Source organism: Erithacus rubecula (assembly GCF_903797595.1).
Source record: "Erithacus rubecula genome assembly, chromosome: 3".
NCBI lineage: Eukaryota > Metazoa > Chordata > Aves > Passeriformes > Muscicapidae > Erithacus > Erithacus rubecula.
In genome coordinates this window covers 96,017,448-96,043,670 of record NC_136689.1, presented here as the reverse complement: position 1 = coordinate 96,043,670, position 26,223 = coordinate 96,017,448, and positions in this window count along the sequence as shown.

The following is a 26,223-nucleotide window of genomic DNA, read 5'->3' as shown; positions in this document are numbered from 1 at the left end:
TTTGAAGCAACCTTGTCACAGCAGACTGGAATATCATCAAGTTTTTTGACATAACAAATCAACTTATGCTGGTTTCAGCTATGGCATGGCAAAATTGCTTCTGATTTCTAAACCATTACATTTAAAGATAGCTCCTATATTCATGATAGCATTACAGAATTTGCATGTATATATGCCTTCAAAAAGGAGTCTCATAAACAAGAAAATATTTAGTAATGGCTGTGAAAAACTCAAAACATGTATTTATGAATAACTCTGGGTTTTCATTAAATTTTTAAAATGATATCGCGGTGAAATGAAAATGCAACAGAATCACTTGATGTACATCTAGTGAAGGAACAAAATTTGGGCATTAAAGTGCTAAATTAGCTGATGCCAGTCATACCTATGTCTGAAATAAATATATGGATAGGCACAAGAAAGTGAGAGAAATAATACCTCATATTTCAAAATGATGACTCCCTAACCTGAGCCATTGAAGGAAGAGGGAAAAATTAAAGAGTTAGAGATCCTCCAAAAAGCAGTAGGCCTATGCAGAAGAGACATGAAGAATCACAGATTCAGGGAGTAAAAGTTTATACTTCTTAAGGTAGAAATAAAACAAAAATCAAAGAAGATGCTAATAAAAAAACCACAAAAAACAGTGTCTGTCTGTAAGCCAAGTGATTTTGTACACTGAAACAAGGGAGGGTCTTTCATGTATTCCTGGTGGAAAATGTTGCACAACAGTGGAGCAGAGGTATTTTGCAGTTTTTGAATTCTAGTTTTCTGTAGAAAATTTCTGTAGAAAACTGGAATTCATCTTTGACAGCTACAATATCACCTTTAATATATTTCAGCTGCCATATAGCATCAAAAGCACTTCAGTCTCCTGCTGGGTATGTTTGAATGGTGCATCACTGAGAGACCCTTTCCTTCTTTTGGAAAAAATCCACATGGCTTTTTCTGTCTGTTCATTCTTGGCTACAAAATAAAGAAGGGAAAGAGGCAAAGTATGATAAATGACATATTTACAAAAACTAATATGACAACTGTGAAATCAATATTTCTTTGGTGTGGCTACAGTTACTGTCAAAAATGCAATTAATTTAATTAGTATGTTTAATTAAAATCATGGATAAATAACATGCCAACAAACCATTTTCCACGGAAAATCTTTGAAAGTTTGTAGAGCTATAATGTGAAACTCATGTGTGAAAAGCTCAGCAATAACAGGATCTGGCCATGGATTCTTTCACTTTTGTTGTTACAATTTGAGAAGGAAGATTCTCACAAGAAAACTGCCAGAAATGGTTACAGCACCCTTGCTGCTCTATTTCCTAGTCTAAATCAGAAGGAAAGTTCACATTTCCTACTTATTTTTTCCTTATTTGTTAATTTGGGGATTATCTAAATAAAACTCAATTGTAGAATATTTATTATTTTAAAATGATAGTGGGGTAAGGAGGAAGAGATATTCTCAGCCTTAAATAATTTACTGTCAAATCACGGCACCCACATCTCTAAAGAGCAAGAACACAACTGTAAATTTCCTGACAATTATTGATTATTTATTGTGTTTATAATTTCCTCTTTTTGACAAAGATGAGGAGATGTCACAACATTTAACAATTTTTCCTTTGACTTCATAGGTTCCATGCTGAAGTTCTCAGCATACTTCTATAGACTTAGACAACATTGCCTTCTTGGCAAACTTTCTCAGGTGAGAAGCTATGTAGCATTCAAGATAATGTTGTTCTTTACTAAGTATTTACAAAGTTGAAATTGAATCATTCTGTTTTGTAAACATTTGGTAACTATATTTCCTCTTTGGCTCAAGGTTCTAGCACTGCAATTATTTTCTGCAGACTGGTATTTCAGGAAATGGGGATTTTCATTTAGAAAAGCATGGAAACGTATGCTTTTCCTTATTTTCTGGGGGCTACATTTAACATGTTCATAAATGAAACAAAAAAAGGAAGGAAAAAATATTAAGTACAAAACAATAAGCAACAATTCAGACTAGGTGGGAGAAACAAAAGGGAGAAACAAAAACTTTGTGCTGGGGAAAAAGGGTAGGTAAGCACTGCTGTCATTGCTTCTGACAGTGAGGCTCCAAGGTTCCTGTGGCTGCAAGGGCATGCTTCAAAGAGCTGCTGAACATCACTAGTCAGTTTAGTTCCAGCTCTCTGAAATACAGTATTCATGCAGAAGTGTTCATTGTCAGGGCTGTTTTGCAGAAAAATAAGACACCTGTTCTATTTAAATGCTTTTGCTGTAAACCAGCTGGGGCCAGCACCAGGGCTCAGGAAGTGTTGTGGTTTTAGGATTGTTGGTTTGAGCTTTGGGCACAGCTTTGCTGGCAGTGATGGCTGAAGTTGGGAATGAACAGCCTTTGCCTTAGAAAAGCCCCAGTATTTAATTGCAGTAGAAATGAAGGCACTGAGACAGCCTGGCTACAGTTTCAAACAAAATATAACCCTTTTGTGGCTGAAAATATGAAATGTGCAATCCAGAAAATATGTCTTCTAGACATTTAATGTGAGCCCTGCAAACATGAAACAAGCACAGTGAAACTTCTTCTGTGTCCTCCAAAATATGGGAAACAGATACAATATAGTCTTTTGGTAATGCATCTTATTAATGTCTGTGTTAACCCTAATATAATCATAGGGATAAAAATAAAAAAGCTCAATTCTAATAATCCCCTTTGCAAGCAGTTTGTCCTTGGTTTCAATATATAACTCCAGGACTGAAAACACTTTGTAGGGCAAGAAAACGCTATATTAACAACATAAAGGAAAGATCCTGAGAGTTGATATGACAATTTTTGTCCTTAAATCATACTTAATTTAGTAATTACCAACATGTATGTAATATGGTTATGAATAGGGCTGAATTATATGAATTATTTCACATATTACAATACAATTGCAGTCATGAATGAAGTTTCAGGGTGGACTCTGTTGCTCCTGTCTGGAGTGGTGGTTTGCTGAGGCATGGAGCCAGTCTAGCTGATAGCTGGCCCTGCAAGATGAAGTTACAGCCCTCCTCCTCCTCACTTTGCACTGCTGAGGCTCACCTTTCTCCCCAAACCAAGCTGATTCACTCACTGTGTGGGTTGCTAAGAAGGCAACAAAAGGTGAATTTAATTGGATTAATGTCATGGTTTATACTTTACACATTATCTAATTTTTAATAGGTACATGTGTACTCTATAGATCAATTTACATTACACTATTTATATAATGTCATTTAGACTATGCTAAACTTGCACTAAAATTATTAGAAATTGGCACAATGGCAGCTCTCCAGAGCTTAGAAGAGCTTCATTTTCAACAAAATTTTAGCTTTAATTAATATTTATAAAGGAGTTTGGGCATAAAGAACTGCAATACAGTTTCAAATACACTCAAGCACATTAATTTTAAGGTGATTTTATTATGGGTTAAATCCTGATGTTTTTAGGACATTTAGTAGAACATTGCTCAGTAACTAGCATATGTATGGTATGGCCTAGTGATATTTCCAAAAGTCTCCAGCAACTGTGCTGAAAGTGGACAGGAATTACAGAATCTGCCTGTGAAATTGCACATCACCTCGTGCAGACAGACAGGGATGCAGGCAGCTGGCTCCAAGAACTGAGTCTACATAGGCATGCTTTGGGCCCATGGTCCAGATTAGGGTCCTGTCAAGAAAAAATAATATTTGATGAAATACGATGGTGAGATGAAAGGCAGGTTTTCTGAGTGCAGAAAAAGGATTTTGAACATAGATAATTTGTGTTGCAATTGTTTAGGGTTTATTTCTGCTCTTTCTGTTCTGGTTTTCAATAAAAAAAGTCTTTAAGAAGGACATCTTTAATAAGACTAATTAAAATTTTTTTTTTTCCAGTATATCAGAGTATATAGTGTGAATCATACCACTTCAGTTTCACCTTCAATCACTCCTTTCACTCACAGAAGCACTGAAAATTGTTCAAGTATCATTTATACACCTGGATCCTTAAAAGAGACATGAATATTCCCCAGAATATAATAAAATTGGTTGGAATTGTAAACTCAAACCTTTGTAAACAAAAGGATGCATTGTAGAAATGTTTCTACTTCAGAATACAGGAAGTTATTCTGGTCCTACTCCTTGAACCTATCCTAGTTCAAGTACAATATCTCTGGTAATATCACTGCAAATTAACCTTGTAAGAGTGACACTTTCTTTGTTAATATTATTATAAACGTGAGTGTAAAGGGTCAATGGTAAATTAAAATAAATCAGTTGAAAGGAGATAAACCAATACAATTCATTAATTGTTTCTAAGTTTTAAAGAAGATCATATTTCAGTGGATGTGTATTTTTCGCCTGGGAACTTCATGCAATCATGAGTGGAAGAGAGAACATTCCTGTCATATGGAATCCCTACAAATGAGCTCTCCTGAGATTCAAGTCACCTTTTACCCTTTTTGTCATTTATTTATCACTAATTCATGGAAGCTGTCTATGACACCAGCATGGTAGTTAGGAAGAATTCCACTGGCACTTTTTAAAAACACTGTCTGAGGAATGGGAACATTTTAAAACACGATTTTGCACCTTTGGAGCACCTAAGGGAAAGTCATTTAAGCAGTTGATAATAATCAGAATGGGCAGTGCTGTAGTCAACTGGACAAACACATGTTCCTCTCCCTCCCCCATCTTGCTGTAGCTTTCAGGCAGATGATAAGTATTCCTGTAGCTGGACTTTACTCTCTTGGATAATGGGAACATGAATAAAAAGAGTACATAAAAAAAGAAAAATAGAACCTCACAGATGTTAAAAGGGTGGTAATTACAGGAATTAAAATAGTGATAATTTTTAGCTGCATGAAAGAGTTCCAGTTTTTCTCTGCCAAATTCTGTACCTCTCCTAAGAATAAAATAGCGATTGTTTTTTATTTTAATCACCCTGACTATGCTCCCTCAGCAGCTCTGGGCCTAATTGACCACAATGATTACACATGACATCCAGCAGGAAATCTGTCAGCTCTTCAGGAGCTTGGTGCTGGAGGGGGAGGATGATGGGTCATGCTGCTCTTGAGAAGACAACAAAAATAACAACCTCTCCTTCAAACCTAGTCTAAAACTTTCCTGCCTCTTGCTTTCTTGTCTGATTGAAAGAAATTCGAGGGGCAATTGAGTTACAAAGTCTAGTTCACGGCCAGAAAAGTCAGAACTCTCTGACTGAGAGAGCCTTTAGGAACAAAACAAATTCCTCAAAACAACATTTTTGATCCACTTTAGTAGAAAACTCCCTCCTGTCTGATTCAGCTCACAGGAGTCTGGAACACAAAATCACCAATACTGAATTGAAGAATTTAAGTCACTGTACAGAGTAAGCCCATCTTTATCTTAAAAACTTCTGGAGCCAGCCTCATGATGAACCTCTTTGCCCTCACCAGCCATCAATCTTTATCACAGCTGCAGTCCCCTGGACAGCAGAAAATATCAGTCCTGACAGAGGAAGCTGTTAGAAGGAGAGAGAAGCTGGATGGTAGGTTGAAAACGGATCCAAAAGGATTGGTAGCAACATTTTCTTGAGGCTGGTGCCCTAAAACCAAAATGTACTTCATTCAGACCACCCCTCAGGAGACGGTCCAAAACTTGATTTTGCTCAAAAATTTTAGCTTCATCAGGTGAAGGCAAGCAGAGAAGGAAGGAAATGTTTGTGTCTGTTTGGAGGAAGGAGGAAAGTTGAGACTTAAGATATTATTAAATGACACTGTTATGAGCTACACCAAACTCAATGAAAACTTTCTTTCAGGACTTGAATTGCTTTTTTTTATCTTTATGAGAGTAAACATTGTTATAACTTCCTCAAAAAAACCCAGTTTTATAGATTGACAAAAAAATTATTGCAGATACTAGTGTTTTATTTTGCATTACAGTGTTTATCAGGATAGGCTTTCTGTCATATGGTAAAAGTTTTTTCCACCAGTTTCTCAGTGCCATTAAATTTGTTCCATAAAGCATATGGAAATGTAAAACATAATTAATGCAATAATATTTGGGTGGCTTTGAAACACAGATTATTTATAGTGATCACAGGAGTTGCTACAGCAAGAGTTAGTGAGGTCTTGTGGGTATTAGCAGGAGGTCTGCTGCTGGCAGACCAGAACCCAAAACACTGAGCTCCCTTCAGCCCTATCCTCACTATGTCAATGACCTAAAGAGCAATGTGTGGCTGAGTCCAGCCCCAAAGCTGCTCTGCCTCTAAAGATATGCATTTCTGCAGGCATACTGTGTCTTCCAAAAATGAAAAAAAACCCCCAAAATCAAAAAATCACCAAAAAACAAACACCCACCCCCCACCAAATAAACAAAACACAAAAAAAGGTGGGAGCTAAAATAAAAGACCACTTTCTTTCCCATTCTTCTATTCTGACATCAAAAAAGTCTGTCAGGAAGTAGTACCAAAGAGAATAGCAAAACCAAGTGAGATTGACAAGACAAGAAATGATGAATTCCATTATAATATCCCCTGCAGAATGGTAACATTTCTATGACAGCCTTCATCATAATTTATGCTGTAAAAAAGCTATAAAAGACTTTTCCACCATATATTTTTTTATTTGTAAAGACTCTTTCCTGAAAGAATATGAATTATTTCCATGGAATATTTCCAAATTAAATGCAGTTTCTGTTATTTCTTTTCTACTTGCAGGAGAAAAAATCACCACCTTGTTAACACCAAACACAGGAGGGAAGAATTTAGAAGTTTTAACAGAATATATGAATTTGTAAGTTGAGAGCAGAGAGGTTGGCAGGTTTTAAAGATGGAAAAGTCTTAAGTGGAAATATACTGGGCTGACATTTTGAAAATAAAGACTATGTTCATGTAGAGTCCATCAAGTGAACAAAAAAAAAAAAAAAAAAGAGCCAATTTCCTGAATAGTATTAGTCATGTCAAAAACCAAATCCAAGTTATTATTTATTTTTATCTGGTTTCATTCAAAACTAGAATAAAAGGAAGTTTCCCTGCATTACACAAACATGGCACAAATTGCAGGAGGCAAGTGTGTCAGTAATGGAAAATCTTTCCACATTATTCTTTAGAGGCAGATTTGCTATAAAAAGGAAACAATATTAGTGTAGCAGAGTATTTACTTGATAAAAATTCTGTTCTCCAGAAATTGGTTGCAATATTATCAATTCAAGTATGTTTACCCCTTCTTCTACATTTTTTCTGCCACTAATAAAATTTTTGTTTATATAAATAAATAGTTAATTCTTACCAGAAAAAAAAAAAAAAGAAAAAGGAAATGTATGGCATTTTGGCATATTATCAGTTTTTCTTTTCTTTAGATTTAACTGGTGGAAAAAATAATAGTTTCATCTTTATATTCTTATTAAATAAATCTTTGAAATATTTTTCACCAACTGAGAGGGTAGCCAGTTTGTAATTCCTGTGGGTTTATGATTTTTGCACACCCACCATCCAATGCATTTGGCTTGCATTTTTGATAAATGCAATAATCCCTGTTACATTTATACAATCAAAGGTCTTAATGTCTCTATCAGATGAAATATCTATACACAGAGATTACCAAATGATAAGCTGGCTCTTAAGGTCCTTATTTCTCTTCTGGTATCTCAGTGTTTATCTTGGTCACATTGTCTTTCTAAGCTACTTGAGGAATAATTCCTGGCTAACCCAGCATGTGCCACTTTGAATTTCCACTTTTGCACAGAAATGGTGGATGTCTCAGTGCCTAGTTACAAGAAGCCTACCAGGCTCTATCTACAGTGCAAACAGGGGGTACAGGGTTTCTATGCATTTTGTCAGGGATGAAGACAGTTTGGAGGCTGCCTCATCTTCACAGGTGCTGAAATAAAATGCAGGAGAAATAGAGTGTGTTTAGAAAAAATGTCCCCTTTCTCCCCAAGCACCTTCAGGCAAGAATAAAATTTCTTAATATTTTACATGTTTAAAGTAATTTGGAGAATTTTTCAGTGAAGCATTTTCTTTATTTGAACTCAGTCAGGCAAGTAATTGCAGGTCCAAAAGATTATATAATCTTCTGGTGGCTTAAGTGCTCATTCAGCATTTTGAAGGGTTGAATATTGATTCTTACTTCATCTGTTTCATATTAATCTATGTCCATGCACTATAGAAAAGCTATTGGATGATGATCAAGGACAATTGCAAAAGCCATTTGGAATCTGATATTTGATGGGGGAAGACCTCTTTCCAGGTTTCACTAGGCTTGCTTATCTGTCTTCTACAGCTTTCCTTGTAATCGTGGTATCTCTGCACCATTTAATTAGCATTTTTTTCTGTCTTCACTCAGAGGCAGGATTAAAAAAATGAGGGAGATGAATTTTCTCGTGTTCAGGCTTGGTTGTTTATGAAATCTTATCTAAAGTACAGAGAGTTCTGCAACAATTCTAGCCACCAGCTAAAAGTGAGCAAGATGGAGATGAACTGAGTTAGTCACAAGGTCTTTTAAAGCTAAATAGTCCAATAGAGAATTAACACCTATATTATTTATACTTATGCCCCAATAACCAAACTCCTGTGACCCACAGTGCAGCAATAACTCTCCAACCAGAAACTACTACCTGCAATCATGAAGAAGAAGGAAGAAGATGACAGAAGCTCAAAAATCCCAGGTGTCTGGGTTTCAACATTCCTAAGGTCAAAGTTCTGTGTTGATAGGAAACAGAAACTTTTTTGAAATACTTATAGACTTTGTGGGGCAAGCAAACTCTTCTTCTGCTTATCTATATTTGCTGTGTTCACAATAGCTGGATGTTTTCATGCACATAGTGTATTATAACAATGCCAGCTTTGTTGACAGGCTAATAGCCCCCTTTTACTAAAATTCAGCTGGCCTGATGATCCTCTGCTTCACAAATTATAGCACCTTTCATACCTACATGATGAGAGTTAGAATGGTGACAAGGGCTTTTGTGAGAGGAGAAATTTGGTTTAATGATGTACCTTAGAGAAAATGTGGCCCTAGAAGAATGGCTGGAGAATATTCACTCCAAGAACTGTAGTTGGGACTGGCATGTTAAAAATATGTTTTTCAAGAGTATATCATGTTTTGTCTTTCAAAAGATTGGGCAGCAGAAATTAGTAGAGATTTTTGGAGAAAACCATGTAATTTCACAGAGACAAATGAAATCCTACATGGCTTAAATGAACCTACAGTGCACATGGGTACCTGGTTCACAAAAGCATTGTAATTTTTATCATTTTTTCAATTTGTCTCAGAATTGTGACACTGCAGCCACATTTATGGACGGAAAAAATAAAATGGACATTATTTTAAGAAAGGCTGCATGTTTGCTCCTCCACATTCCTTTCACATTTATTGAACTTGGTTTTGCAGACAGAAGGGTTCAGCTTCATCACAAGTGCAGAGGCTGATGGACACAGTCATATATTAAATTCTCACTGCTCACCTTCCAAATGAACTCTCAGGAGTGCTGCAGTGCTGGGTCTAGCTCTGTCCCACACATTTCTTTTCACACGCAGCTCAAGCTGCCACATGAGTGTCTCTGTGACTGAGAGATAAGGGAATCATCACTCATGCACAGGCACAGTAATCTGCCTTTTCTGGTGTGTATTTACTGATACATTGTGGTGCTGGTCTTCATGCCAGTGTGTGCATTTCCTGTGTTTAGTCCAAGAAGAAGACAAGGATTAGAAAGATTTTGCCAAGGGTTATTAAGTTCTGGTGCAGATGGACAGCACCATCCTCAGGGTAATAGCTGCTTCTGATTAAAAATAAGCCTCCTTGATATGGTAAGTATCAAAATGCCAAGGTGCTGAGCATCCTTTCTACATTTTGGAACTAATGCTCTTTTCTGATGAGGTTGCTCTAGCTCCCAGGTGAGATTTTAATTCTTATCCCTGTTGACATTTTGTGACACTTTGGTGAATATTTAACATACATGGGTTTTAGTGTGGTGTCTTACTAAAAGTAAGAACATTTTTAGTATAACTGAAAATTTTTTACCTGAAATAACTTCACATAAGTAAAAATATTAAAAAGTGATGTACAGATACGTTGTCCCTAAACAGTTATAAAAATAAACATCTTTTAACTTATCTCACTTTCTTCACTGAAAACTTATTGGAGAGGATTGTGCAACACATAATCAACTACATGCTTATATTATATATAAATATGCAGTTTCTACTTAGTTCAAGTTTTAAAGGTGAAAAAAGTCTTTGGATTTTATTTTATTCAGTCCTTTTTAGTACATCCATATCTCCTTTCTCTTCATGATGGTTTTCATTTGGAATAGTTACATATAGTTACTATAATGTACCTGTGCTACAAATGCATATGTTCAGGCATATAAATATTCCTCTATCATTTGTCCTTTTCCATAAGTATTAATTTCCTCTGTTATACCTGAATGACAAGTAGAAGTGGAAACGCTGTTTATGCAATTATATCCTCATTAGCAAACACATCAGGTCTGTTTTGTATTTAATATTTAGAGTTAGTATGGCAAAAAATATTGATTTATGCTGTATAGATTCATTAAAAGGAATGAAAATACATGGAATTATTTCCCATTCCAACTTGTGAAACTTTTATTGGGCCTTTCTACTAACCAAAGAAATCATCATGGGGCTTGCAGTGTAATCCCTTTTACTACCACAAATCCTGACATTTAGAGTGCAGAAGAGAGAGGAATGGAAGAAATTAGAGTGTATCTACTTCCTTCAAGAACTCATCTTTGTTAGCAAAATGATTTCTGAAACTTCCACTCACATCTTACAACATGGTATGCTGGACACTGAGCTGGGATGAAATAAAAGCTTGCATGGATGCCTCGGTTTAAAAATTAAAATCATCCAAATAGGAGTGATAAACTAATTATGTACATCCAATAAATATATATACTTGTAATTAACGTAGTGTACAAGTGAGCTGTAGAATAGATAGTCATAAAGATCAGATTCACAGATACATTCTACTTTATTTAATGCTGTCTGATCCTAGAAAATTATATTTTAGTAATGCAACTCTGGCTGCCCAAAAAGTATGGGTAAAATTCTTAGGTGCAAATGTTGAAGATCTGCTGGGTATCTTCACCCAGAATATGAGACAAGCAGTTTTATTGAAATTGGTGACTAACACGGACTTGGCAAATTCAACTCAATCTCTTTGCAATGACAGTTAAGTTACAAAAAACTTCTGGCTGCAGATGAAGATGCCAACAAAGCCTGTCCTGGTCACCCTGCAATGCTTTCACTGGCAAATGTTTGCCAGTGGAGTTCTTTGTTTGCAGCATGATCTCAGAAGCAGGAGACACAACACTTGCCATATCCTCTGAACATAACTGGACAAATACTCTTGAGCTTTTTCTTTCTGTGGTTTCTTTAAGGGCTCCTCTGGTTTACTTTAGGTGTCTTTTTCTCCTCTTCAATATAAAAGGAATTTAAATGAACTTTTGTTTATGGCCAAATCCCTGCTGTGTTAAGGGAAATACCTTTAGCATTACTTGTCTTTTCTGATACAAGTCCAAAAGCAATAATGTCATGTGATGTAAACTTCTCTCATGGTGGAGCTGTGCTTTTTGCTTACTCCCTCAGGTGATTTTTCCAAAGTTCCTTCTGTCTCTACTGCATAGTGCCCATTTCTTGGAGATGGTTTCAAAGACATATTTTAAAACAATAATTATGTGAAGTTAGTTTTTTAAGCTTCTCACTTAAATCTAAAGTTTTTTTCCTTCCATTTATGTACAAAATTTTGCTCTATTTTTTTACTCCTTTTGTAGTGAAAATGTAATTTTATGCACAAATATGACAGCGTCAGTCTTGCTATTTTATACTTTTATAAATTATCCCATCAGCATGTTTTCTCTTATTCTTTTTAATCCTCTGCAACTGCTCTACACCACTGCTACCCCCTTAAGAAAACCAAAGTCACCTGTGAATTCACAGCTTTGATTATAATGAATTTTAATGATTACTTTGATTCTTCTTACCAGAAGATGACCTTGTATTTAATCACATTCAAATATTAGTCACAAGGGTCAGATATTATGGAGCACACACATTGAAGTGCACATACATTGAATGTGCTGTTGATGTAATGTCCAAGCTTATAAAAATTTCACTTCTCAGATATTTATACATCAAAGTACAAATAGGAGTGGATTTGGCTGGGTTTGGTTGAGGTGTTGTATAGTTGTGGATAAAAGCACTTGAAATAAAAAAACCTTTTTACACGTATGTATACTCCACAATGCATGGTGCAACCTTACTTATGAATTCTGTAATCTTCTTTCCACTCCTCCTTTCCCACTTCTTCTCCAAGAGCTACACTTACAGCGGCAACAGAATCTTAGGACATTGAACAAACCAGAAAAGAATAGGATAGAAGTTGTCTGGCCCCACTTCTTTAAATCAAAATTGTGACTGGGATGGAATATCAAATGGAAAGTCAGTCTCGATTACTTCATTACTGCAAAGAAAATCATCCTTGAATGATCTCCATGAGTAGTCAGTTCCCAAGCAGGATATGCATTGCAACATAATAAAGTATTTTAGTAAAATAATCCAAAGGTCTTTGTCATCTTCAAAATATGGATCCAAACCCTCTTCATCATCAATCCCTAACTTTCTAAACTTTAAATTGCAAAACTCCCACTGATTACTCACTGCCAAATTGACCAAGAACTTCTGGAGTCACTGGAAGGACTGTCTCTGACTTGAGTATTCAGGATCAAGGTCATCCTAATCTAATTTGAGACCAGTATTTTTGAAAATGGCACTACTAACAAACCAAAGATTTATAGCAATCCATATAAATGTCAGGAGGCACTGAGAAGCTGCAACACAGGAAACAGTGTATATATGTCACTTTATTCCTACAATTATAATAAAAAGAAAAACACTGAGTCTCTTTTTATTGTGGCTAGAATTGAACAGAAACTTTTGCATTGCACTTTGGTGCATGAAGGACAATGGAGCCTAAGAGACTTGAGTGATCTTCAGAGGGTCAGGTAAGTACAGCAGAAGCCAGCATGGATAAAATGGGAACTACTTCAGAACTCAGATGGAATATGAAGTGTACAGAACGTGGAAGCAGGGAAGAATTTAGTGACAGTGCTTGAATGCACAGGGAGGATGTTAGGAAAGCTAAAGTTCATCTGGAAGTGAAGTTAGGAAGGATGTGAAGTATAATAAAGAAATGTTTCTGCAAGTGCATTACCAGCAAAAGAAAGACCAAAGAAAATGAGCCCATTGCTCAGTGAGGTAGAGGGCCCAATCACATAAATCACAAAGAAGGCTAGATTACTCAGTGGGTTTTTTGCCTCAGTTTTTTCCTAATCTGATCTACCCTCAGATATCTAAGATCTTTCAGAAAAACATCTGGATGACATGGCAGTCAAGTTGACCATAAGTAAGCAGGGTGTTTTTGTAGCAAAAAAAGAACAGCTGCATCTTGGCATGTATTACCAAAACTGTATTCATGAGACTGTGGGGGAGCAACTGATTTCTTCCCAGGTTACTGTCTAAGAGTCACCAAGAGCAGGAGAGTGTTGCAAAGCAGTCCTTGAGAAACCTCACCAATTTTCACAAAAGCAGACATCCTTTTAAAACTCTCCAGAGATCTGGAAAAGATATTTGTTAATAACTGCTAGATTCAAGGCTTCTTAACAAGTAAGCTGTAAAAGAGAGGTGATGTTCTTCTTTACAAAATAGTCTTGTGTTGGCTGAAACTCAAGAGCAATGTTTTTGTCTTCAGGTGGAGCTTCCTCTGTTGATTCCACTCACCGGTGACAAACAGTGGCAAAAATGAGAAAAAATTGGGTTTTCTCTACCTTGAGAAAATGCAACTTTAATTCTCTATTACATTTCAGGGGGAAATCAGAGAACCATTAAGGCTGGAAAAGACTTCTGAGATCATTGATTTCAGTCTTTAAGCTAACATGCTCTTGTGATTTAAGCTGAGCTGGCAAGTAAGCACCATGCAGCTGCTTGTTCAACTCCCCTCTCTCTCTCTCCATGCCTGTCCCTGTGGAATGGAGGAGAGAATCAAAAGTAAGTTGAGATAAAAGCAGTTTAAGAATTGAAAACAAATTAAAATACAATGATAATAAAATAATGAAAAGGGAAATAAAAATTCCCACAAGACCCCCCCCAAAAAAGTGATACATGGTACAATTGCTCTCCACCCTTGACTAATGCCAGACTTTGTTCCCAAGTTCAGATCTGCTCCTTCTTATGTGTAAGTCCCCCAGTTTATACACTGGCCATGATGTTCTGTGGTGTGGAATGTCCCTGAGGGCAGTTTGGGTCACCTGTCCTGGCTGTGTGCCCTCTGTTTCTTTTATGTACCTCCTCTCAGGCAGAGCATGAGACACACACACGCAGAATCCTTGACTAGAGATAAACAGAAGTAGCAGAACCCAAAACATCAGCATCCTATCAACACCATTCTTATTCTGCATCCAAAACACAGCCCTCTAAGAGCTACTGTGCAGAAATGAATTCTATCCCAGCTAAACCAACACACACACACCTCATTAAAAACAAATAGAAATAGAAATAGAAATAGAAATAGAAATAGAAATAGAAATAGAAATAGAAATAGAAATAGAAATAGAAATAGAAATAGAAATAGAAATAGAAATAGAAATAGAAATAGAAAAAATACCCTTTACAACTGCCATTGTTCAGCTGCTGGACATATAGTTTTGTAGGTATAGTGTCCAAAAATAGCACATCTCTGTCTACTGAGAAATCTGTCTACACAGATTTCTGCTGTGAATGACAGTAACACTGTGAATTAGTGACAGCACTGACAACAGCTTGCCTGCCAGGAAGCTGCTTTGACACCATCCATCTGTATTTCACACAGGTCACTGAATAACTCCTTTATTTTAGGGAGTTTCAGTCATTATTTATATAGAGAAACTTCAAACTCATGCACGAATGTTGTTTCAGAAGTTACTGAAATCTCCAATATGAAGTTTGAGAAGCATCATAGAAGAGTGAAATTGAAAACCTATGTTTCAACTTATGTTTGAATGAAAGTTAGAAACATTTAAAATCAAAAGGAAGTAAGGAGTATATCCTTTTGCTATTAAAATACCAGGTGATTCATCTGTATTCAAAATGCTGTAAAAGAAAGTACAGTGTATTTTAGTAATATAAGTTATTGAGATAGGAACTGCTCTTCAAAAGCATCAGCTTGCATTCAAAGCATAGTATATGGAAATATATTCTGAAAAAATGCCTTACTTTTCCCTCTTAAGGGGGAGGCTGCCTGAGTAGCTGGTCAGAAAGAAGACAAAAGTTTTTAGTGTGCTAACAGAATGTGGGTTTCACTCTTTTTTTTTTTCCTGGGTGGCAGAAACTAGTAAACTTTAGAATATTTTCATGTGAACACCTTCGCTGTATTGGAAATAAAGCTGCTTACCCAAAATTCTTTCACTGCACTGTTTAACATTTTGCTTGAATATGGAACCAAGCAGAAAAAGAATCACATCTCATTCTTACAACTCGCAGCATGAAGCATTTGCTCATCCAGAGGTAATTGCTGTCAGCATGACAAATCACCAGGTGTTAAGATTTCCCAATAGTCTTTTAAATCATTACAGATACAAGAATGTCATCCTGCAGTTCTGAGCACTTGAAAACCCCGGTGCTGGTGACAGATTCTACACCCAGGAAGGTGGATATAACTGATGCACCCTCAGTTCCCTTTTCACCTTCCAGACAACAGGGGCAACCCTTTCTGGACATGGAGAGCAAATGCTTTAAAATAACACCCCTCACAAGCCTGCAATGCCTTCAACAGGACTTTGCTGTTTCTGCTGTTTTGGGGCTGTCTATCTGGCTCTTGCTGCAGTCTTAATAATTAATACCTCCTATACTTGACATCCCATCTGGATGTGGATATAGTCTTCCTACATCTCGTCCTGAATTCCCCAGAGTGCAAGTTCTCAGTAATGAGAAAGATCTAAGATTGCAGTGAGGGTGTTTGCATCCAGCTCTGAGTACTTTGCAGTCAAGAAGTTAGTGTGGATTCACCTTAGATTTGTGGGAATACAAAATTTTTATCTCTTAATTGGCTCAAAGCACAGCTCACCAAAACACTCCTTAATATGAAAACTGAAAAATTTTAAATATGAAGGGCTGGAAACTTAGGGGGAGTTTCAATGAAATAACAATTTAAAAAAAGGATGAGACGTTATCTTCCTACAAATACCAGGGGATCATGGAACTTGTATGGAAGAAGGAATATCTGAACATATTCCCTTCATTATTAACTTTGATTAAGATAATAAAAATGATTTTTTACCTTTCCACATGAATACCCTAAGTTCTGCATTGTAAGGGTTACTTCAGATATTTCCACTTTTGCCTTCTAATAATTTCTTCCTTTAAAATGATCCTACCGTCCCATTGTTTCAAACAATGAAATTACCTTCCCATGGGTTTCAAACTGTTACATCATCCATACCCATTCAGAAAAACATATATAAACGTATTTTTAGTGTTTCAAATACATTTTTTATCACGTTTTGCCAATGTTTGCCAAAATTTTGTTTAAATTCACAGCGAGTTGTAAAAATGTGACTTCCACATCTTCATTCTGTAACCAGAATAAAAGATACAGAGAAATACAGGAGAAATTAATTAATAATTACTTATTTTTGATGTATGGTTTTACAAAAAAGTAAATTAATTACTGGTCTATTTAGTTTTAGATTATTGTAATAAACTAATTTATATGCATTTTTTTCAAATATATTACCATTTATTCACTCAAGAGTGGCTCAGAAATGGTGTACTTATATATATATAATTGCATATATATATCCATTCAAAAGTAGGAATAATGTCATTAAGACTCGAGGTGTAGAATGATCTAACTGTGCAGTCCTGAGAGGCTTTTGTGTTTGCAAGGCACCTGAGTCATCTGGAGCATATAAAAATCTGAAATTGTATAAAAATTTCATTTCCTTCCTCTAAGATCCCTCCTACTCCTGTGACTGCTTCATTTGCTGTAGGTCTAGTCTCCTCTGTCTCCTTTTTTCTGATGTTTCATTTTTGTTATCATTGTCTCTGTCTGCTTTGCTTCCTTCTTAGTTAGTGACTTCCTTCTTCAAGGTACTCACTCAAGAATAAGTTCATATTGTTCCATGGATAGAGTACACTCTGGAGTACTTATGCTTCTTTGGGTAAAAGTTACAGTTTTCATTTTTTGCAAGTGGCTAGGGATAATAATCATCTGTAGATCCAAAGGGTCCAATATTTTCCTGGCTTTGAAAATCAGGGTACTAACTGACTGAACTATGAAGAGTTTTTGCAAAACAGAAAAGCTGGTATTTCACCACTTTCTACCTCAGGTAATATGCATTGCTTAACGTGGTTACCCAACATTCAAATGAAAGCTGGCTTCTAAACTGTAATCTTAAAAGTTATAAAGACTTTTTTTTTTTCTTTTTTCTTTTTTTTCTGTGTTGTAAGTGTACTTCAGACTTCTAAAGCACTTCATTTTTTTGCTGAATGGTCTTAAGAAACTATAGTATTCTTTTCTTTGTAGTTGCTTCAGAATTTATTGCAAACACAAAATATTCTTTAGGTTAACTTTCTGCAGTTCTTGGAAACCTTGTGTTTTACAACTGGGTAGCAGGAAATTATTGCATGCAAAGTGGACTTACCACTTCCCAGCTTGCCGCTCTAAACCCTCTTCCTTCTATTTTCCTGTTGAATGGCTTGTGAAAGATTAACAGCTAATAGAGTTTCAGAAAACTGTTTCCATAACTTGTCTGTCATCACCAGCAACCAATGACAACTTCTTAAACAGTTGTTATGGTTTGTTTCCAGGGTGCTATTCCCAGTTCCTCAGCTCTTTTGAAGAATTGCTTCCATGTCTCTATTTAGTAAAGAATAGTTTCCTGCCATGTGATGGTTTCTATTTCTTCAGAATGTGAAGGCCTATTAATTTGACATCTTGATCTATTATGTCTTTTTTAGAGACCCAAACCAAGCCAAACTGCCCTACCCCAAACTTAAGGCCAAAAAATTTAACATTACTTATCCTAACTACAAGTAAGCCAATGGAAGTCGTTATACAAAAGAGATAAGTTTTAAATTGTCCTGAGAATACTACAACCCTAAGGTCTGTGAAACAGAGTACATGATGATTTTTATTCACCTTTCCATTTTAATTTTGTCTGTTTTTTGATCAGTTGGAAAACTAGTCTGATGATCCACTCTCAGTACTTAGTATTCCTATAGACAATGATCTCTTAGAGTCCCTTGAGTATGGGTGTATGTGGCAGTCTTGATTTTTCTCCAAAAAAACCCAAACCCTCATGCAAAACAAAACAAAACAAAACAAATCCCGATCTCCCAAAAACAAAGTGAAGAAAATACCCAAACTGGTAAGAAGGTCTGGAACGCTCTAAGTTTGGGCCATAATGCATTCATAAAAGTAGCTTGAACTTTCATAACCTTTTGATATTCACTCAGGAGAATTAAATGAAAACCACACATTTGGAAAAACTGTAAATAAAGATTACCCAAGGAGATGCATTTGTTAGTTTCTGAGGTTAGAGATTCAAAGAATAATTTAAAACCAAAATAAAAACCAGACTGACAAAACTCCCAAACTATCATGAAAGCAATTCCAAAGGTTGGACACCTGGCCTTGAGGGTAGGGAATGAAGGCAGAGAATGATAACTACCTGTACTCTCATTGTCAGAGGAATGATTGTTTGGCTTAGTGAATTAATTTCCAAAGTTCCTGTTTGCTACAGATCTGGAGTGTAACCTGCTTTACAGTTTAAGCATAGAGTTCCAGCTAACAGTTTCCTTACCTAGTGCTTGAACACCAGGAATTAGAATCCCCCTACACACTTAAAGTGTCCATGAAGCAACAGCTTGTTGTGTTATACTGAAGTACCTTCTTGTATTTTCAGGTAAGTTTTGGAGAAACTTTTCACAAAATTGTCACATTTTTTTTCCATATGGATTATGTTGGCATTCTCCCTTTCCCCAGCCAAAAAAACCTTGCATTTTTCATGAGGAAGTATTTGCAGTTTTACTGTAAATGATCCATGGATTTGAATGCCTCCAAAATTCTCTTATACAGGGATCAGCATACATATATGAGGTAGATGTGACATTCAGAAAGCAGTAGAGCAGAATCTTCTGCTCTGTGCTCATTTTTTTATTTTGCCAATTAATGAATTTTATTTTGCCAAATAGTGTCGCAGGTCTGTTACTGATGGACATTCTAGACATTGTTATATGCTTTTCATTTTAATAAAGTTTTTATTTGGGAAAGATATCTCAGGAAAAGAAATATATGCTTTTATTTTTAGGTTACCCATAGCATCTTTTATCAAAGTGCCTAAAAAAATATAACAACAGGGCAGTTTGAAAACACTGTGGAAGCAAAGATCTTCACATTGTCCTAGAAGGTGACAACAGGTTACTGTAGATAAGAAATTTGGCATTCACACTGTCACAGACTTGCAGAATCATCACAGAATCATCACAGAATCATCACAGAATCATCAGAGGATAATTTAGGTTGGAAAAGACCTCTAAGACTGTGACCTCCGTCCTTAAACCAAGCACCCTTTTGTCAGACAGCAGCAAGGAGTGTCACATCCCACTCCTGTGACGTGGTGTAAAGAAGGAGTTTAACAAGACCCAGCTCCACTGAGATTCCATCATGGCATGGTAGCATGTGGCGTCACTTCATCTTAAGATGAGAAATCAACTTTGGGGTCATTTAATTAATCTTATTTCCAAGCAATTGTGAATAATTGAGGATAACTATGGATACTCCACATACTTGACTTCCTCTTGCTGATGGGGACCTTATGCTTTTATCCCTTATGTACTATCACTTGTTTGTTGTTTTCAACTTTAATGTAAGCCAATGCACAATCTGATCCTTAAAATATGGAATCACTGAAGATAAAAGAGCCCAAGATGCAAGAGCCATTGAATGTTTAAGATTGTCTTCTTCCTGAAGTACAAAAGAAAAAAAATGATCATTCAATGTCAACATTAAAAAAAAAAATTGTTGAAAAAAGCAGCAAAGTATTTATTTTATATCTCTACTGCATATCAAAAATAAGAGTGCTTGACTCGTATAAAATTTCAAAGTCAAAATAATAACCAGGGGAGTTTTGAAGATGATGGGTCGGTGTTGTGTGCATGTTTGAAGACAAAGAGATGAAGAAAATTTACTGAGAAAGATTTTAGGAGAACAAAAAAGTACTTAAAATTGTGCTGGCACCTAAAGATAGAATCTAAATTAGTAGGATGTATAAGAAAAAAAAAATACAGAGTCTCATTCGTTCAAGTCAGTAGGTGCTCTATCTGAACTTCAAAAGAGGTTGGATTAGAAAAGCAGGGATTTATCAAAAGCTCAGAAAATATGCAGCAATGAATAGTGGAATTTTAAATAAGAGCTTCCCTTCCTCATTAAATATTTAGGCATTTCAACTTCCTTAGAAGAACATTGCAATCACAACTTTTTTAAAAAATTTTAATTAAAAAATATTAACACTTTGGTAAAACAATGAGAAAGCTAAATGGTTTCAAATTGAGAAAGCATATTTATCAGCAAGAAACCTATAGAAAGTGCACCCTATTAGACATTCTATTACTTTTGCAGGTGTAGCAATTCTATCAGTTGTGTATCATACTGTTATTCCAGGCATTTTATATGTTTTTATATAAATGACTAATTTGGAAAAACCTGTGCCATCTGTGCTATTGAGGATTTTAGTTAGATTTTAAGCACTCTCTTGACAGAATACCTACGATAAATTGTATTAGGTATCTGGATGTGAATATTCTAGGTGAAGCACTGGGGAAGAATACAGAATAATTTGCTAATATTTCTTGATTGATGCTGTAACATTTTTCATTATTGCGCTGCCAAAGGAAAGGATATTTAGGATAAAGGGAAATGGTGTTCATCAAGTCAAGAGAAATGGAACTTCTTTCAAGAAAAGGAGTTGAGGATAATGAACAATTTAACATATCTATCCATTGCCTTGTGGCTAAAGCTTTGGCTTTTTTGTGTACATGCATGGAAATATGGAGAGCATTCCATATTTCATATTCTATTCTATGGATCTTTTAGGACTGCCTGAGGATGCTGATTCTGCCCTTCTACTGACATCTTCTTCAGATCCTTAAATGGATCATTAATGGCCAAAATAACTTTTCAGTAGATCCAAGACAATATTTCGGGAGAAGAAGAAAAATATATTCTGAAAATATATTGTGTAATCAAAGAAGACAAAGTTCCTACATACATGCATGTCCACTTCAGAAGTGGACTTCTATTTTCAGTCATCTGAGTGAAAAATAGAAAGACTTTCAGCTTTTTCTCAAAGAGAGACAAGAAATGGCCAATCTGGCTGCCCTTGGCAGCAAGCTTTTATATCAGTAGCCTGAAAAGTGACTCAGAATTTCAGGAATTTTCTGTTTTGTTTCAAAATAAAAGGAAAAATTGCATGTCTGTGTGGTTCAAACCCAGCTGGCAACCAAGCTCCACACAGCTACTCAGTCACTGCCCCTGAAGCAGGATAGGAGAGAATGAGAAGAGTGGAATTGAGAAAACTCATGGGACGATGAGTGATGGAGAAGGCAAAAGCCATGCACATAGGCAAAGTAAAACAAAGCATTATTTCACCTGTTCCCATTGGCAGGCAGGTATGCAGCCATCCCAGGACAGCAGGACCCATCTTGCATCATGGTGATTTTGGGGACATTGCCAATCTAAATGTTCTCCCTTCCTTCTTTCTCCCCTGCTATTTATGCACTGGGCATGATGCCATGTGGGATGGAATGTCCCTTGGGTCAGCTGGGGTCAGCTGTCCTGCCTTTGTCCTCTCCCAGCCTCTTGTGTATCCCAAACAGTGGTGGGGTGATATGAGAAGCAAAAAAGGCTTTGGCTCCATGTTGGCCCTGCTCTGCAGTAACAAAAACATCCCTGAATTATCAACACTGTTTTCAGCACAAATCCAAAACACGGTCCCATACCAGCTACTGTGAAGAAAATTAACTCTAACTTGGCCAAAACCAGCACAATGCTTCTTTGTTACCACTGCATTATTTAAAACAACAAAACTGTTAAATCCCTGAACTGAGGAAAAATATTACACCGAAGATGCAAAATTGCATTGGAACAAGGGCTGTTTTTCAGTTGCTACGGAACAGCCGTGCTGGGTCTGACCTAGGACACTTTTTGTAAGTGACATCTTTGTCTCTCTGAGCAGGTAACAGTAATAGTAAAAGAGCAGTAAACAGATGCTCTTTGAAAGAAGGCTTATGTGGTAGGTTTTATTATTTTTCTTGCTCATGATTGGGCAGTATCACACACCCACTGTTTCAAGCAGAGGTTGGGAAAGAACAGCAGAATAGTTTCCTGGAAGTGAACAGAAAGAGCAGTGGTACCTTTGCCTTGAATTAGGCAGTGCTTTTTTGGGTGTTTAGTAGGGTAAAGCTCTTCAGAGGTGAATGTGGAAAGAAAAAGTCATCACAGTGATGTCTTCTGTCATCACCTGCCTTTGGAGAAATGTTCCTGCACACCTGGAGGTGTGCAGTGCATCTGTGGCTGGGAGCCTGTGTATTGGAAAATGGGATTATAAGGCTGTGAGTCTACAGATGCCTACGTTTGTGCCAAACTTAGGAGATACTTGGCACACATGTCAGTGTATCCATGTGGTGCTTATTGAAACCCATAATGTGTGGCTTTGAAATTGTACGCTGCACACTCCCTGAGCCTACAGGAAATCCTGCAGGTTGGTATCAATGTTTGAAGACTTTGAAAAGGAGAGGGAAAAAAGGAAAATACAGGAAAAAACATCTATAAAAACCTTGTTTTTTAATTGCAGCATTGCCAAGTGAGCCAAAATCAATATTAGTTATCCACTCAGCCTTTCAGCCATGAATTCTTATGTCACAAATGAGCTTAGTTGGATATATTCCAGCTGTCCATTTTATAAAACAAATGTTTTTTCTGTAAAAAATTATTGGTACCAGGCAAAGGGATATGAGACCTGTGCTGAAGAGAGCAATGAAAACAAGCACCACTGAGCTTTCTCATAGACAAGATGCCATATAATCCTTTCCCTAATCTACTTGGAGGATCCCTTAAAAGTTGCTAGGCCTCCTCTCCTTCCTACTGTTTGATGATTGAATGAGCAAAACACACTCAAATCCTGGCCCACCAGGCTTTCTCCATACACCTTCCCAAGGAGCCTGCAGCAGTCAGCATCTGAGTGAGCCACTTCCAAAAGACATTTTGAAGTTATTGTTTCTGAAATCCTATTTAAAATATTTATTTTCTGAGGAAGATCCTGTAGGTTGTTCTGCAGAGCTCTTGCACTAGCAGCCACCTCACTGCAGCAATGTGTTCTGAGAGATGAACTCAGCCACCAGATATTGTCTTTATGTTCTCCTGTCCCTGGTTGCAGCTGGATTAGAACTGTCTTATTGTTATTGGTACAGATGAAGGCATAGCTGGGGTGCACAGACAACCAGCAAATTAAAACAAAACAATTACTGTTATAGAAAGTAGCTGTATTTGAGGGTTTATTTGATAAGAGAGAAACTTTTTCTCCCAACAGAAGTTTTCTTTAGAGAAAAGATACTACAGGCTTGCTGAATTTCATGCCATTCTTTTATTGCAGTTTTCTTTTGGGAAATATTCCACGGCTTATTAATATTTTCAAAAGCTTTATTTTTGTATACAATTCCTTTTAATCAAGCATTTTGAGGATGGAAATCTTAAGAGAGAAGAGTGACTGGATATTATTTTTTTTCTGCTACCATGACCAAGCAGATGAAGGATGAGTCACTGACAGGCCAAAAACCTGTTCAAAGGGAATGCATCAAGCCAGAAGGGCTTCCAAGTGAGCAGGTACAGAAACATGATGCTTGTTAAGAAATACTAGACAAAAAAAATTCCTTAAAAGAAAAGGAGAAACAGTGATGCATTGCCTCCTCCTCGGGGGTACTGTCCATAGATGAAGGAAAAGTTCAGTTCATTACTAGGTGATACACATGCTGGAAAGGGAGGAAGACAGAGCTAAAGAAATAAGTGGAGTGGATGGAAGTGATTGTGATGTGGTACAACAGCCAGGCAGGCAGGCAGGCCATCCTGGGCAGAAGGTGCTGTAGGATAGTCGCTATTTTCTCTCTCTTGACAACTCTGTAACACAGCACAGTGCTCTTACACTGCCAGAAAGAACACCTAAAACTATTAACCATCCATCAAAACACCTGAAAACAGTCGAGACAACCCAAAATTTCGTGCAAAATGTAGTAACATGAATGAGGTATCTGCAAAACATTTGCATTCAAGTAAGACACTTTCTTCAGAGGATGATGAAATTATAGGAAAATTCAGGTTGGAAGGGCCCTCTGGGGGTCTCCAGTCCAAAGTACAAGGCTTTGTTTATTCAGGCTCTGAAAGCATCCATTACAGTCAACAATTTCAGTCTTCCCAGACAATGTGAACCAATGCCTGCCTGTCCTCACACAGAAGGAATTTGCCTTATGTCCAGTCTAAACCTCACTTCTTTCAAGTTATTGGTTTTCTCCCATCCTCCTACCAAACACTACTGAGAGGAGCTTGACACCTTCAATCACATCCTGCAGATCTGTCCTTCCCTGACCTGTCTGCCTCCAGACTGGGCAATTTCAGAAACTCCTCCAGCCCTCGTTCTGGACTCCTCACATGCCCTTGTTCAGTTCCCTGTGGTCCCTGCTGTCCCCTTCTTCCAGTCTGCCTAGGTCTCTGAATGGCTGCTCTTTCACTGAATATATTGACTGGGTTCCCCTGCCCCAATCCAGTTTTGTGCCACCTGCAATGACAAGGATATTGCGCTCTATTACCTTCGTTAGGTCATTCATAAATATGTCATACAGAAAAGGTCCCATAAAAGATTCCTGTGGTACTCCATAAGTTACTGAGCTCTGTCCACAGATCTCTACTCTCAGATCAAGGTGGTGGTTTTACCAATCTGCTTGTCCAGCCATCCAGACTATAAGTTCCCAACTTGCATATGAGATGGTTATGGGAGACATTGCTAAAAACCATACCAAATGCAAAGTAAATGCAATCCACAGCTCTTCTCCAGCTGGTCAGGTATCAGAGTCAGAACATTCTGAGTTGGAAGGGACCCACAAGGATCATCAAGTCCAAGTCTTAAATGAATGGCCCATGCTATGATTTACCTGTGCCAGTCTCTGCTGACTGTTTCCAGTCACTTTCTACTCCACATGCACAGAAATGCATGTAGGAGGGTTCACTCCATAAACTGTGTGAAAACCCTGCATCGAGAAGTTATTCCCAACACCAACCAGAAACCTTTGATGGTTTGGGTCCCACTGTGTTGCCCTTTCAGGATCTGGCAGACCCCAGCAAGCACCAGGATCTGTGGCGCATTGACTTTCTTGAACTGTTTAAAGAGGATGTCAACTATTATGTCTTCCAGATTGAAGGGTTTATAAAAAAACATTTCCTTGCTTGTCTTCCCTTCTGTACATACATTTGAGGCTGGTGCTCCACCCTCTGTGACCACTCCTGAGCTCTCTCTTGTTCCCATTGTCCTCAATCCATTGTTTTCTACCTCTGTCTACTGTTTTCTTTCTAATTGTGGTCTGCAATCTCCCCTTGCCATCATTCCTTGTTTAAATGTCCCTTACCAGCTTGGTCAGCCTGTTGGCAAAGGTATCCATGCTCCACTTTTTCAGGTGGATACCATCTGTTTCTAGCAGTCTGCCATCTTCTGGGAGGATTCCATGGCTGTAAAAGTGACCTCTCTAAGGCTGAGACCTCGTGCCTGAGGAGATGCTGACCTGCAGACCTGCATCCTCCCACAGGTCTTGCTCTGGGTCAGTGTCTGCTGTGCTGGGGGAGTTGGTGCTGAGGATGAGAGACACTGTGCCCTGTGGGAATCACCTCCATGGCCATGTACCCTTGCTGCCTTCATCCATTTCCAGGCCCCTTCTGTGCATCTATTCACACACACTGCTGGGTCTGCCTGCTGTGCTGTGCTTTATCATCAGATAAATCTTCTGTTTGTGGAGGCATAATCATAATGGCTTACATGTACACCAGACCATGTGAGAACACAAATTCTGTGTGATGCAAACATTCTGCAGCTATTTCCACAGACAAAGAGAAACACATTTGCTACACACTGAGTTTCAATAGGGATCTGAATTGTCTCGCTGTG